Source organism: Bos mutus, chromosome 5 (assembly GCF_027580195.1).
Source record: "Bos mutus isolate GX-2022 chromosome 5, NWIPB_WYAK_1.1, whole genome shotgun sequence".
NCBI classification, from domain to species: domain Eukaryota; kingdom Metazoa; phylum Chordata; class Mammalia; order Artiodactyla; family Bovidae; genus Bos; species Bos mutus.
In genome coordinates, this window is record NC_091621.1 from 2,281,357 (window position 1) to 2,293,490 (window position 12,134).

At 44.1% G+C, this 12,134-nt stretch overlaps 1 protein-coding gene across 4 annotated transcripts in view; it reads left to right on the forward strand.

Annotated features, from left to right (window-relative positions):
- The window catches only part of LARGE1 (LARGE xylosyl- and glucuronyltransferase 1), a 609,925-nt gene that overhangs the window by 390,271 nt on the left and 207,520 nt on the right, over positions 1-12,134 (forward strand). The gene's annotated exons all lie outside the window — the stretch shown is intronic.

Consider the following 12,134-nt stretch of genomic DNA (forward strand, 5'->3'; position numbering starts at 1 on the left):
TGAATATATAGTTCATAGAGGAGGAAATACAGATTTTTTTATATTTTTTATTTTTATCTGTTTGGTCATCCTGTGAGCCTTGTGGGATCTTAGTTCCCTGACCAAGGATTGAACCTCCGACCCCTGCAGTAGAGGCATGGAGTCCTAACGACTGGGCCACCAGGGAAGTCCTGGTGGTCTTCCAGGACTGGTTCTTAAACTCAACTTTACCACTATCAAAAAAAATTTTTAAACAGTAAAGCAAATTTAAAGATACCAAGATGCCACTTCTTAAACTCCTAGTTTACTGAAAAATCTAAAAATTTGGTAATACGTTCTGCTGGTAATGCTGAGGCCCTCTCAGGCTTTACTGGTGGCAGCCCAGATGGATACAGCCCCCTACAGACACCTACTTGGCAGTCTTGACTCAGTTCCTGGAACAGAAATGGCTAAGTGTTCACCAAGATTCATTTTTCCCTTCCATAGTAATACAGATGCAACTGGAAAGTGGCTAGGCAGATACAGAAAGCACTCTTCAGCTCCCCTGCCAGACACATTGCACGTTCTTTCCAGTGGGATATGAGTAGAAAAGTAGCGTGTGCAAATGCTTGTGCATGTGTGTGTGCCTGTTTGCAAAGGTGGCCAAAAATTCTTCCCCCTTCCCCCGTGCCTGGGTCATGACTTGGCAGCCCCTCCCAGGAAGAGAAGTCCGTCTTAACTTCCTGAATCTGGCCTGCCCTTATTGCTTACTGCCAGTGCAACAGTAAGAGACGTGCTAGGAGCAGAGACCTGAAAGCGCTTGCATTGGAGCTCACTCTCCTGCTGCTGTTGGCAGACTGCTGCTGTGATAGGAACAAGCCTGGGCCAGCCCGTCAAAGGATGGAGGACCATGCAGAGAGAAGCCCCGGTCATCTGAGCTGTCAGGACTGGCATGTAGTAGCTTTGCCAGCTGGTCCACAGGTGCTGAACAGGAACAGCCAAGAGATCAGCCATACCGGGTCAGATCCAGACCAGCCCGACTGAGTCAGGCCAGATTGCCCACCTGCACCTATAAGCCACTATATTTGGAGTGATTTGTTACACAGCAGTGCTAACTGATACAACGTCCTACTTCCAGGACAAGGTTTCTCGGAACTGCGTATACAGATGTGGACCTGGGAAGCAGTGGTGGAACGGACCTTGATTCAGAACTGACCTAACTCCCAGAAGGGTAGTGGGGGCATGTGCTAGAGATGTGTGTTAGAGATGACCTTGTTCTGTGTTTGGCAGAGAGAGGTCTGTTACCTGCGATGCTTGTTGGAAACAGAAGTCTGGAGGGTTCTTTCTGCCCAGCTGTGGGTTCCAAGAAAGGGCATTTTATGAACTCCCGCACATGTATCTCAGACCCACAGCAGCTTAAGAACCACAGGAACAGACCAACAGTCTCTTAGCCTACCAGAGGAGGCCAGATGGAGAAACTTTTTAACCCCAAAAAGAAGAAAATGCTCCTCAAATGAATAACTGATCCCCCTTTCCTTGAGAACATGACTTGGTCATCTTCTCTTTTATGCCTCAAAGTAAAAACAGACTGTAGGCTGGCGATGTAGTCCTCCAGATCAGATCTCTGAGCGATTTGCTTTCCTTTACTTTCTTTTTTTTTTTTTCCCCCTCTCCTTTTAAAATACTAAGTTGTTTCTTTTGTTAAGTAACAGACTTTCTTCAGTAGAGGATGTAGAAAGGGCAATGATTTAGATGAAATCTGAGAAGGAATCTATCAATTTTTAAAAAATATTTAGGAGGTTAACTGCTTAGGGGCAGGAGATGGGGAGCCTAGTGTCTGATCTGGGACCTGAATGGCAGTTTCTGAAGGGTCTGCTTGATTATTAGCAGCTCAGGTAAGTAGCCTCAAGACCTGTATCTTAAGGTGGGTTTTAGAGGTAACAGTGCCCCCTTCTGGTGCGAATGGGGTTTTAAAGTATAATGTGCAAATCTGAGCCCACTGGCAGCTTTCGTCTCCTGAGAGGTGGAATCCTTGCCTTAGCAGATCTTCTAAGGGATAAACCTCTCTCTGGGATGTCTCTGTCTTCCCCGACGTGGGCAGCTCAGGGGCCTTTGAGTTTTGCCAGAGATCACTGCATTCCCTGGTGGCTGAGACAGTAAAGAATCTGCCTGCAATGCAGGAGACCCAGGTTTGATCCCTGGGTCGGGAAGATCCCCTGGAGAAGGGAGTAGCTACCCACTCTAGTATTCTTGCCTGGAGAGTCCCATGGACAAAGGAGCCTGGCAGGCTACAGTTCATGGAGTCGCAAAGAGTCAGACATGACTGAGCAACTAACATTTTCACTTTTTTTTTTTCCCCCACTGTGCCGAGTGAGGAGTTCTTCACTTGCTTTTCGAAGTCATCTAGGGTTCGCTTTCCCGTGGCTCAGGTTGTAGGGCCTCCAGATGATCAGCCAGGACTTATTCACAGTTAAGGAGTATATACAGAAAAGAAAGGCACAATTGCCTTCTGGAGCTGGCATTCTCATCAGCTCGTCTGAATTACTCACACTCCTCACTCTCTTTATTGTTGTAAATAAGAGTTTGCTGCAATTTGGAGTCCAAGGACCCAACACAAGAGTGTTTACATTATTGTTGATTTATTTTAAGGCTCTAGTAAACATTTAAATAAATGATGATGCTGTCCTTGTGGGCTTTGCTGTGGGAGTCTTGCCATCACTCTCTAGTAAATGAGAGACAGGTGCTTAAATAGGAGAAAATTGGGGTGCTCACCCTGGTTAATGCAGGCGTTGTTCTCTAGGGTGCTCTTGGTCAGTCCTCCACCAATGGTGTGGTAGGAAGCAGGACCAACTTTGTAATCTGTGGGGTCCAGTGCACAATTAAACTTGGGGCCCTTTTAGAGTGATAGTTACGAATTCCAAAATGGTGACACAGCAGAGCTTCAAACCAAGCAGGCTCCTTCTCAGCACAGGGCCCTGTGTGATGGTGCAGGTCACAGGACCCCAAAACCAGCCATGGCTGGGATGCTAGCATGTGGGGCTCCTTCCCCTAGCCCCACTGCCCTTCAGTCTTGCTCCCTGCTGTGCCTTCATCATGCCGATCACACGCCTGCCTCATAGCTTCATGCTTGCTGTTCTGTTCCTCTAGATTTCTGCTCAGATGTCATTTAGTGGTGACACCTGAGTCTGTCTTCATAGTCTCCCTGCATCCTTTGCAATAAAGATATGACTCATTATGTATTTCCTAGTTTATCATTTATCAGTGCTCTTACCCCAGCAAAGCGTGAGCTCCTGGAAGACTGGTGCTTGATTGGCACTGTTCCCCAACATCATCTTTAGGGCTAGTGCAGTGCTGGGCACACAGGTGTGTGTGGAGTGCACAAGTCAGGGTGCTTGGGCCAGCTGATGAAGGCAAGCCAAGAGTTAAGAGTTCAAGGAAATGGTGAAGGTTTGCTTCTGACTCTTGGCCCACTTATCATTGATCTTCTCAAGTAGAAACTCTTTCTTCCTCCTGGTCTCCATCCCTCTGGGTGCCATTTGTAAGATTCAGGACCCTGACCATGAAACAGAGAAACTGCCTTGATGTGACAGAGGCTGAATTTGTCACTGATTTTGAGAATCTGCTAAAACATACTCCTTTCCAAGGCGTGTTAAGGGCTGTGGTATAGGAGGGCTCTGAAGGAGTATGAGTTAGACAAGGTCACCTGATGCTTGACTGCAGGATGCTCAGAGCCCTTTGTTCACTGATACACATTCCTTTTCACCAACTTACTAGGCCACAGGAAGCTATAATTCATCAAGCATCACAGGGCACCAGTGATCTCTGAAGTATGTTCATACCTGCTAAGTCTCTTCAGTCGTGTCCAACTCTTTGTGATCCTATGGACTGTAGCCCACCAGACTCCTCTGTCCATGGATTCTCCAGGAAGGACTACTGGAGTGGGTTGCCAAGCCCTCCACCAGGGGATATTCCTGACCCAGGGATCAAACCCGCATCTCCTGTGGCTCCTGCATTGCAGGTGGATTCTTTACCACTGAGCCACTGGGGAAGCCCAGTCTATGAAGTATACATGGTTATATATTCACCCTGGCGTGGCGGCCTGCACGTCAGGAGACTAAATCCCATCCACCCTCAGCTCTGCCTTCTAGTCAGATTAAGTCAAAGCACCACCACCCCTCTCCTGGGTTCTTGAGTCTGTAAAAGGAAGACTTTTCTGCATTTTACTATTGAATATGTTCTGGTTGATCCCAGAGTTCCTGTCCAGCTCCAACATTCTAGAAAAGACAATATTGGCTGCTGCTTCTCTGATCCCTGTCAAAATTCATTTATTCAACAACTGTGTGTTCAGTGCTTAACATATGCCAGGGATTCTTCTAGCCCTTCAGAAAACAGCAGTGAAAATCAACACACCAAACCTCTGCCCTCTGGAGCTCGTTTTCACAGATGTCCGGGATGCACAGGCTGGTGGGGAAGGGTTTGCTGTCTGCCAAGGTCTGAGTGGATCAGTTAGCATTGACAAAACGCATCATCACACTGTAAAGAAAACAGCATTGTGACCCAAGTCTAGAGACCCAGCTTAAAGTCTAGCCCTCGCCACCATCAGGAGTGACTTTGAGATCAAGAGCTTGTGCTCTCAAGTCTCTCCATACAGGTCCTGTCTTGGCTCTCCTGCTTGCTGAGACCATGAGCTCATAACTTCTGAGGATCAGTTTGGGTTTGTTTTTGTCTTCATCTGGAGGATGGGGTCGGAGCCCCTTCCATCACCTTGGAGACGCTGCCCACGAGGCACTGAGTCCAGGTCCTGGTTCCTGCTGTTCCTGCGATGATGCTGTTCACAGTTTCTTTCTGTTGTCACACCCTCAGCATACTTAGACATGTCAGCCTATTTTGACCTTGCTGTCTTCTCCTATAAGATGAAGTACGTGTCTGAGCTCCATGTGAGTCTGCATTTCAGACTCAGTTTGAGTAGTGTTGGAACTCAGATGACTGTCTCTCCTCCACACGTAGGCCAGTCGGCTGGAACGTGGCTGTGTGTGACGTCTTCATCTCTGTGTAGGTTCAGGCATACCTCGGAGATATGGCAGTTGAGTTCCAGACCACTGCAAGTAAGGCAAAGGTTGAAAAAGGCAAGCCACTTGGGTTTTTGGTCTCCCAGTGCATATACAAGTTATGCTTTGCTGCCGTTGTTCAGTTGCTCAGTCACGTCTGACTATTTGTGACCCATGGACTGTAGCACACCGGGCTTCCCTATCCTTCACCATCTCCTGGAGCTTGCTCAAACTCATCTCCTTTGGGTCAGTGATGCCATCCAACCATCTCATCCTCTGTCATCCCCTACTCCTGCCTTCAATCTTTCCCAACATCAGGGTCTTTTCCAGTGAGTCAGCTCCACTGTGGTCTACTAAGTGTGTAATAGAATTATGTCCAAAAAACCCAATGTACATGCCTTAATTAAAAATATTAGTAAAAAATGCTAACCATCATCAGAGTTTTCACTGAGTTGCAGTAGTAACATCAGAGATCACAGATCGCCGTAACAAATTTAGTAATAATGAGAAAGTTCAAAATATTCTGAGAATTACTAAAATGTGACACAGAGACATGAAATGAGCAAATAGTCTTGGAAAAATAACACTAATAGACTTGCTAGACACACAGTTGTCACAAGCCTTCATTCTGTAAAAAAAAAAAAGCTTAAAAAACACAGCATCTGTGAAGTCCAATAAAACTGAATGTATCTGTATAAATATATATGTATACATAAGTCTCCGCATATATATACCTGTGCTATGTGTATGTATGCGTCATCACTGGTGTGTGTTTGCATGTGCATACACACACACACACACACACACACACACACACACACCTCAGTTTCCAAGCCTCCAAAGCTTTCTGCACTGCACCACAACCTTTCAGCCAGCCTTCTGGCCTCTGAGACCTGTTGCTTTTGCACTTGCAGGTAGGCTCCAGGGTCAGAAAAATGAATTCCTGACCCTTCCAACGCAAGAATTCTATCATTCCTGTTGTAATCCAGGGAGATCTCACTTCCTCTTTTGCATATGTCTTAGTTTTTTTTTTTTTTTTTTGCAAGTTAACTCTTCCTCCCTCCTGGGTCTCTACCCATCAACCTGCTTACCACTTTCAGATTTCCTGGGGCAGAAGCATGTTCTTGCTGCTGGTCCACATCCATCTGCCATTTGTAAGATTCAGGACCCCAGCCTTGTAACAGTCTGGAATTGGAACCAAAAAGTGCTTGAATGGCTCCATGCTCAATAATATTCAGATTTCACAAGAGTTAGCCCATTTAGCACACAAAGGAGGCTCAGCCAAAATTTAGACATGGGTAGCTTTTCCTATTACCTTGAAATTAGTCTCGATTACCCTTAAATTATTGAAGATTGACCACCATGCAAAATGGTTTCTCTTTTCATTAATCTTACTAACCAGCTGCATTTGTTACAAATCTTTTTTTTCCTAGCCAGCACATGGTTCCTTTTCTGCAGAAAGCCTTCTGTCCTGCAGTGCCTTTATTTTACATGACTTACTTTTATTTGAGCATTTGATTAATGGTCACACCAGGGCACATCTTGACAGCCTGTTTCTACCTGTGTTTCACCAACAATGGCATCTGGATGCAGTGTTTGCATCATCTGGGATCCTTGGGTACTAAGGACTTCTTTTTGCAAAAACTTTGGTCTGAGTAATGCAACACATCTGGCTCAGGGATTTAAAAAATGATATAAAAACTAAATAACAGTGAATATGCTTCTTTGTTATAGAATAAAGCATTTACATCACAGAATATGTTGGAGACTAGAGAAAATCAGGAGGGAGGAGAGAGAAATCATGTATTGCCTACCTAGAGATTGCCGTTATTTGATTAGTTACTTCCAATTTCTTTTTCTGCATATTTTTAAATATAGTTGTCTTCCTTCTGTGCACAGTTCTGGCTCCTGCTTTGTATTTTCACGTAACATTGTTGATCTTCATAATCGCTTTCACTGGCTGGGTTATGTTCCATCTAGTGACTTGTCATCATTATTACTTTTAAGACAGTCTCTTATTTGGGACCAGTTAGGATGTTTCTGAATTTTTGTAGATTTAATGAAGACTTTGTTGAATTTCTTTAGCATATAGCATTCGTTCTTTTGGTTCATCACTGAGTATAAATGAGCAGAATGCGATTTCTGAGTCAAAGGACTTGAATTTTCCTAAGGTTCTTAATCTACAGTGTTGATTTTCTTCTTAAAAGGCATGTGCTGCTTTATAGTGAAAAAAAAAAAAGATGTCAGAGAGAACCCTAGCAGAGATAAAATTTAATGTTTAATGCAGTTATGCCCATGACTTTGATTTTTCTTTAAGAGGATGGTTTTTATTTAAAAAAAAAAAAAAAAAAGGTGGAGGGGAATAGTGGCTTTCAGAAAAATCATTTTAATTGTATGCCCACCATCTGACAAAAAGATTGTTCCATTTTCTGGACTTCAGTTTTCCTCCCTGTAAAATGAAGAGATCAGATGAGATGTTACACCCTGGTCCCTTCTTGCGTGGGGGTGGCCATTGCAGGTAGACAGTTAGACAGAAGCATCTCTTCTGGTGGAGTAGAAGGAAGAAAACCTGGCCACTAAGTAGAAAAATGGCATTTGGTTTCATGGGGAAAAAGCAAGTTTGACATCACTCAGATTTGTCTCACCAAGATGGAGTAGGCAGAAAGGGCCTCGAGATAGAAACAGGATGCCATGGAGGCAGTTAGATGTGAGAAGACATGCTCTGTGTAAACATATTTCTTCTCGTTCTCCTGAAGCATGCCATCCCTGCCATAGGGGCTTGCAAATGTCATTCTCTAGTCCAGAGTCATCCTGTCTTTATGGGATTAATCTCAGTGGTGAAACTGCTTAGTTCACCTAAATCCTTAGAATATTCGGGAACTTATGATAACAGAGCCGAAAAGGCTCTGTGGTTTATGATGCAAAGCTGATTCCTGCTTTGCTCTCTGTAGTAGCAACATGGATAACATGTAGAAAACCTCCTTAAATGCCAGGAAAATACCACCCGTGCTGTCTGTGTCAAAGCCTTCAAGCCTCCTTAACAGTGTAAAGGAGACGCAAATATTACCACGTAAAGTATTTAGCTTCCAGATCTCTCCATGTAAAGGCATAAGGAAGTGAAGACATAGGTACCACTCACGTGGGTGGTACCAGCGGCATGAGGAAGAGGCAGCAATAAAAGCTGTGTGTGAAGATACCCAAGTGCAGCTGCCACATGTGGAAACATCTGGCCAAATGGGAGCAAAATCTGGCTCCCCCAGATTGGTGTCATTAGTCATTTAATAGCCCATCAGTAGAAGAGGAAGAGAGTTGCTTTATGTGTGATGGATGGCTTGACACTATAGCACCACCATGGCACCCTCCACCTTAAAACCTGTGCATTTATGAGCCTGCCACTTTCAAGAACAGGAACTATGTATCTGTCATCAGAAAGCCCTGGGAATATAGCACAGACTTCAGAATCAAAAGCTAAGTCAGTTTCTAACTTTGCAGGTTTCAGTTTTCTTACCCACTGAAAGATGGGCGACATCAGTCACCAGCAGCTTAGTCCTTAGTCAGTAGGACCCTCTGGAGCCAGTTAATGTGGGCACACATTTTACCTCCACATTTTATTAGTGGCATGGCTTTGGCCAAGTGACTTAACCTCTCTATGGCTCAGTTTCCTCATCTGTGAAGTTCCTACCATGCAAGGTTGTCTGGTGCTGAAATAAATAAGCAGATACGTGCACAGCGCTCAGAGGGAGTGTGGGACCCAGCAGGCACTGTGTGCACGTTCCCTGGCATCAGCAGTCCTGCCTCATTCTTTCAGGGGGGCTGCAGGGACAGAGAGTCATACCCTGCTACCGCTTGGGACACACAGCAGGCTTCATAACTGGTTGTTACAATGACCACGCTTATACTCTGAGGCCAGTGATTCTCAACAGACCGCCTGGGACCTGCAGTATCAGCACCACTTGGGAACATCTGAGAGATGTTCTTGGCCTCCCATCCCAGACCTACTGAATTTCTGGGGGGTGGGGCCCAGTGGTCTGTGCTTTCATAACCCTCCTGGTGATTCTGCCACATGGGAAAGTTTGAGGGCCACTGGGTTAGGCTGAACATTTCAGGTAGGTGATCCCTTTGATAAGACCAGCCTAAGGCCTGGTATACTTGCTCTTTTTCCTCACTCCCCAAGCAAATATATACCTGTGACCACACAATCAGAGCGGTAAATTGAAGCCAATTAGCAGCTAAGTAACTGCCAGCACTTGTCACCAGGGTAGTTGTTAGTAATTAGCACTAATGACTCTAGAGAGGAAAGCAGTTGTGGTTCAAAGACATCCCCACCATTTGAATTCGCTCAGAGTTTTCTTCAATATCCGCCTGCCATGTTTGTCTTTTACATGCAAACACCATCTCAGTAGGATGGATGCTTCTCTTGAGGCAAGAGCACATGAAGCAGTAATACATGGTGGTGTTTTTTAATGAATGCCAGGATGAGCCGATTCAGTTGGGGTGTGCTCCAAAGTGGTGAATCAACCTTTGGGATGCACCCTGCATAGTAACTATAGAGATGTCAGGATATACCTTGTAAATTTCTCCAGGAAGCGCAAAGTGATTTATCGGCATGACAGAAATTGATGGATGAGCTCACCAAATGACAGTTCTTTCTGAATTTTGTGAGAATAGACCCAAGGGGAAGGAAGAGAAGCCAAGAAAGAATAATTTTCAAATAGGAAATCAAATATGTAAACTTTGGTGTGGAGTTACCAAATGCAGGTTTTTAATTAATGCATCATTGATTTATAATGTTGTGTTAGTTTCAGGTGTACAGAAAACTGATTCCTTTATGAATATACAAACATATATATATTCTTTCTGAGTTTCTTTTTCATTATAGGTTATTTTAGAATATTGAATATAGTTCCCTGTGCTATACAGTAGGTCCTTGCTCGTTATCTCCCCTGCTTTCCTCTTTGGACACCGTAAGTTTGTTTTCTATGTCTGTGGGTTTTTTTTTTAAGTTCATTTGTATATTTTTTTATTCCACATATAAGTGATATATGATATTTGCCTTTCCCTTTCTAACTTGCTTCACTCAATATGATAATCTCTATTACATCTATGTTGCTTCAGACTGCATTATTTTCTAACTTTTTATGGCTGAGTAGTATTCTGTTGTGTATGTACACCACATCTTCTTTATCCATTCATCTATCAATGGATATTTAGATTGCTTCCATGTTGGCTATTATAAACAGTGCTGCAGTAAACATTGAGAAACCTATATGCAGGTCAGTAAGCAACAGTTAGAACTGGACATGGAACAACAGACTGGTTCCAAATAGGAAAAGGAGTACGTCAAGGCTGTATATTGTCACCCTGCTTATTTACTTATATGCAGAGTACATCATGAGAAACGCTGGGCTGGAAGAAGCACAAGCTGGAATCAAGATTGCTGGGAGAAATATCAATAATCTCAGATATGCAGATGACACCACCCTTATGGCAGAAAGTGAAGAGGAACTAAAAAGCCTCTTGATGAAAGTGAAAGAGGAGAGTGAAAAAGTTGGCTTAAACCTCAACATTCAGAAAACGAAGATCATGGCATCTGGTCCCATCACCTCATGGGAAATAGATGGGGAAACAGTGGAAACAGTGTCAGACTTTATTTTGGGGGGGGCTCCAAAATCACTACAGATGGTGATTGCAGCCATGAAATTAAAAGACGCTTACTCCTTGGAAGAAAAGTTATGACCAACCTAGATAGCATATTCAAAAGCAGAGACATTACTTTGCCAACAAATGTCCATCTAGTCAAGGCTATGGTTTTTCCAGTGGTCATGTATGGATGTGAGAGTTGGACTGTGAAGAAAGCTGAGCAGCAAAGAATTGATGCTTTTGAACTGTGATGTTGGAGAAGACTCTTGAGAGTCCCTTGGACTGCAAGGAGATCCAACCAGTCCATTCTAAAGGAGATTAGTCCTGGGTGTTCATTGGAAGGACTGATGCTAAAGCTGAAACTCCAGTACTTTGGGCACCTCATGCAAAGAGTTGACTCACTGGAAAAGACTGATGCTGGGAGGGATTGGGGGCAGGAGGAGAAGGGGATGACAGAGGATGAGATGGCTGGATGGCATCACTGAGTCCATGGACGTGAGTTTGAGTAAACTCCAGGAGTTGCTGATGAACAGGGAGGCCTGGCGTGCTGCGATTCATGGGGTCGCAAAGAGTCGGACACGACTGAGCGACTGAACCGAACTGAAACATTGGGGTGCATGTGTCTTTTTGACTTATGGTTTTCTTCAGATATACCCCAGGAGGAGTGGGATTGCAGGATCATATGATGGCTCCATTTTTATAAGAAGCTAAAAATAGAGCTACCAAATGCAGGTTTTAGAAAATTCTTCCAAGAAATAGTGAGGGATAGGATTAATGTGATTCCCCAATCCACTTGTCCATGAACGTGGGGTGTGTTGGAACAGGGGACGGGCTACCTTGGAACCCATGGTGCTCCTTCCAGTTGGCAGTGACTGTATGTTCCTTACCCGGGGCTGACTTTCCCAACGGTCTTCAGGAGGTTGGATTAAGTCGAGTGGCGTTGGAGTGAATGGTCTGATTTGGGCTTTGTGAAACTCTCCTGTTCAGAGCAGATGCTGTGTGCTCTACTGTGATCAAAGCTCATCACTGTGAAAGTTTTTGAAATTGGCAGATGTTTAGTTGTGCAGGGTCTTGTTAATTAGAAGAAGGAGCAAGTTATCAAAGGGAAGCCTGGCTGTCTCAGCTGTCTTCTTCCTTCCCTCAACCCAAAGGTATAAAATTAGGGGCATTTAAAAAAAAAAAAAAAAAAAACTTGGGGAGGAGGGGAAAATTATGTGATTGGAAGTTTCACCTCTTTCAGGAGGTGACAGCTACTTAAAACTGCTCGATTATTTGTAAAGAGTGAGCCTGAGACAGTTCCCACGAGTATATGATTTCCATATCGCATCAGCGCAAAACAGCCTGAGATTTCTGAGTTTCTACAGATTAGAGAAGGGTGGTCCTAAACATGTGTTTAGCAGCACACCATCCTTCCTGGGTGCATTCTTTTTTTAAAAAGAGAATTATGGTGGTAAAATATACATAAAAGAAATCAGCATTTTAACCATT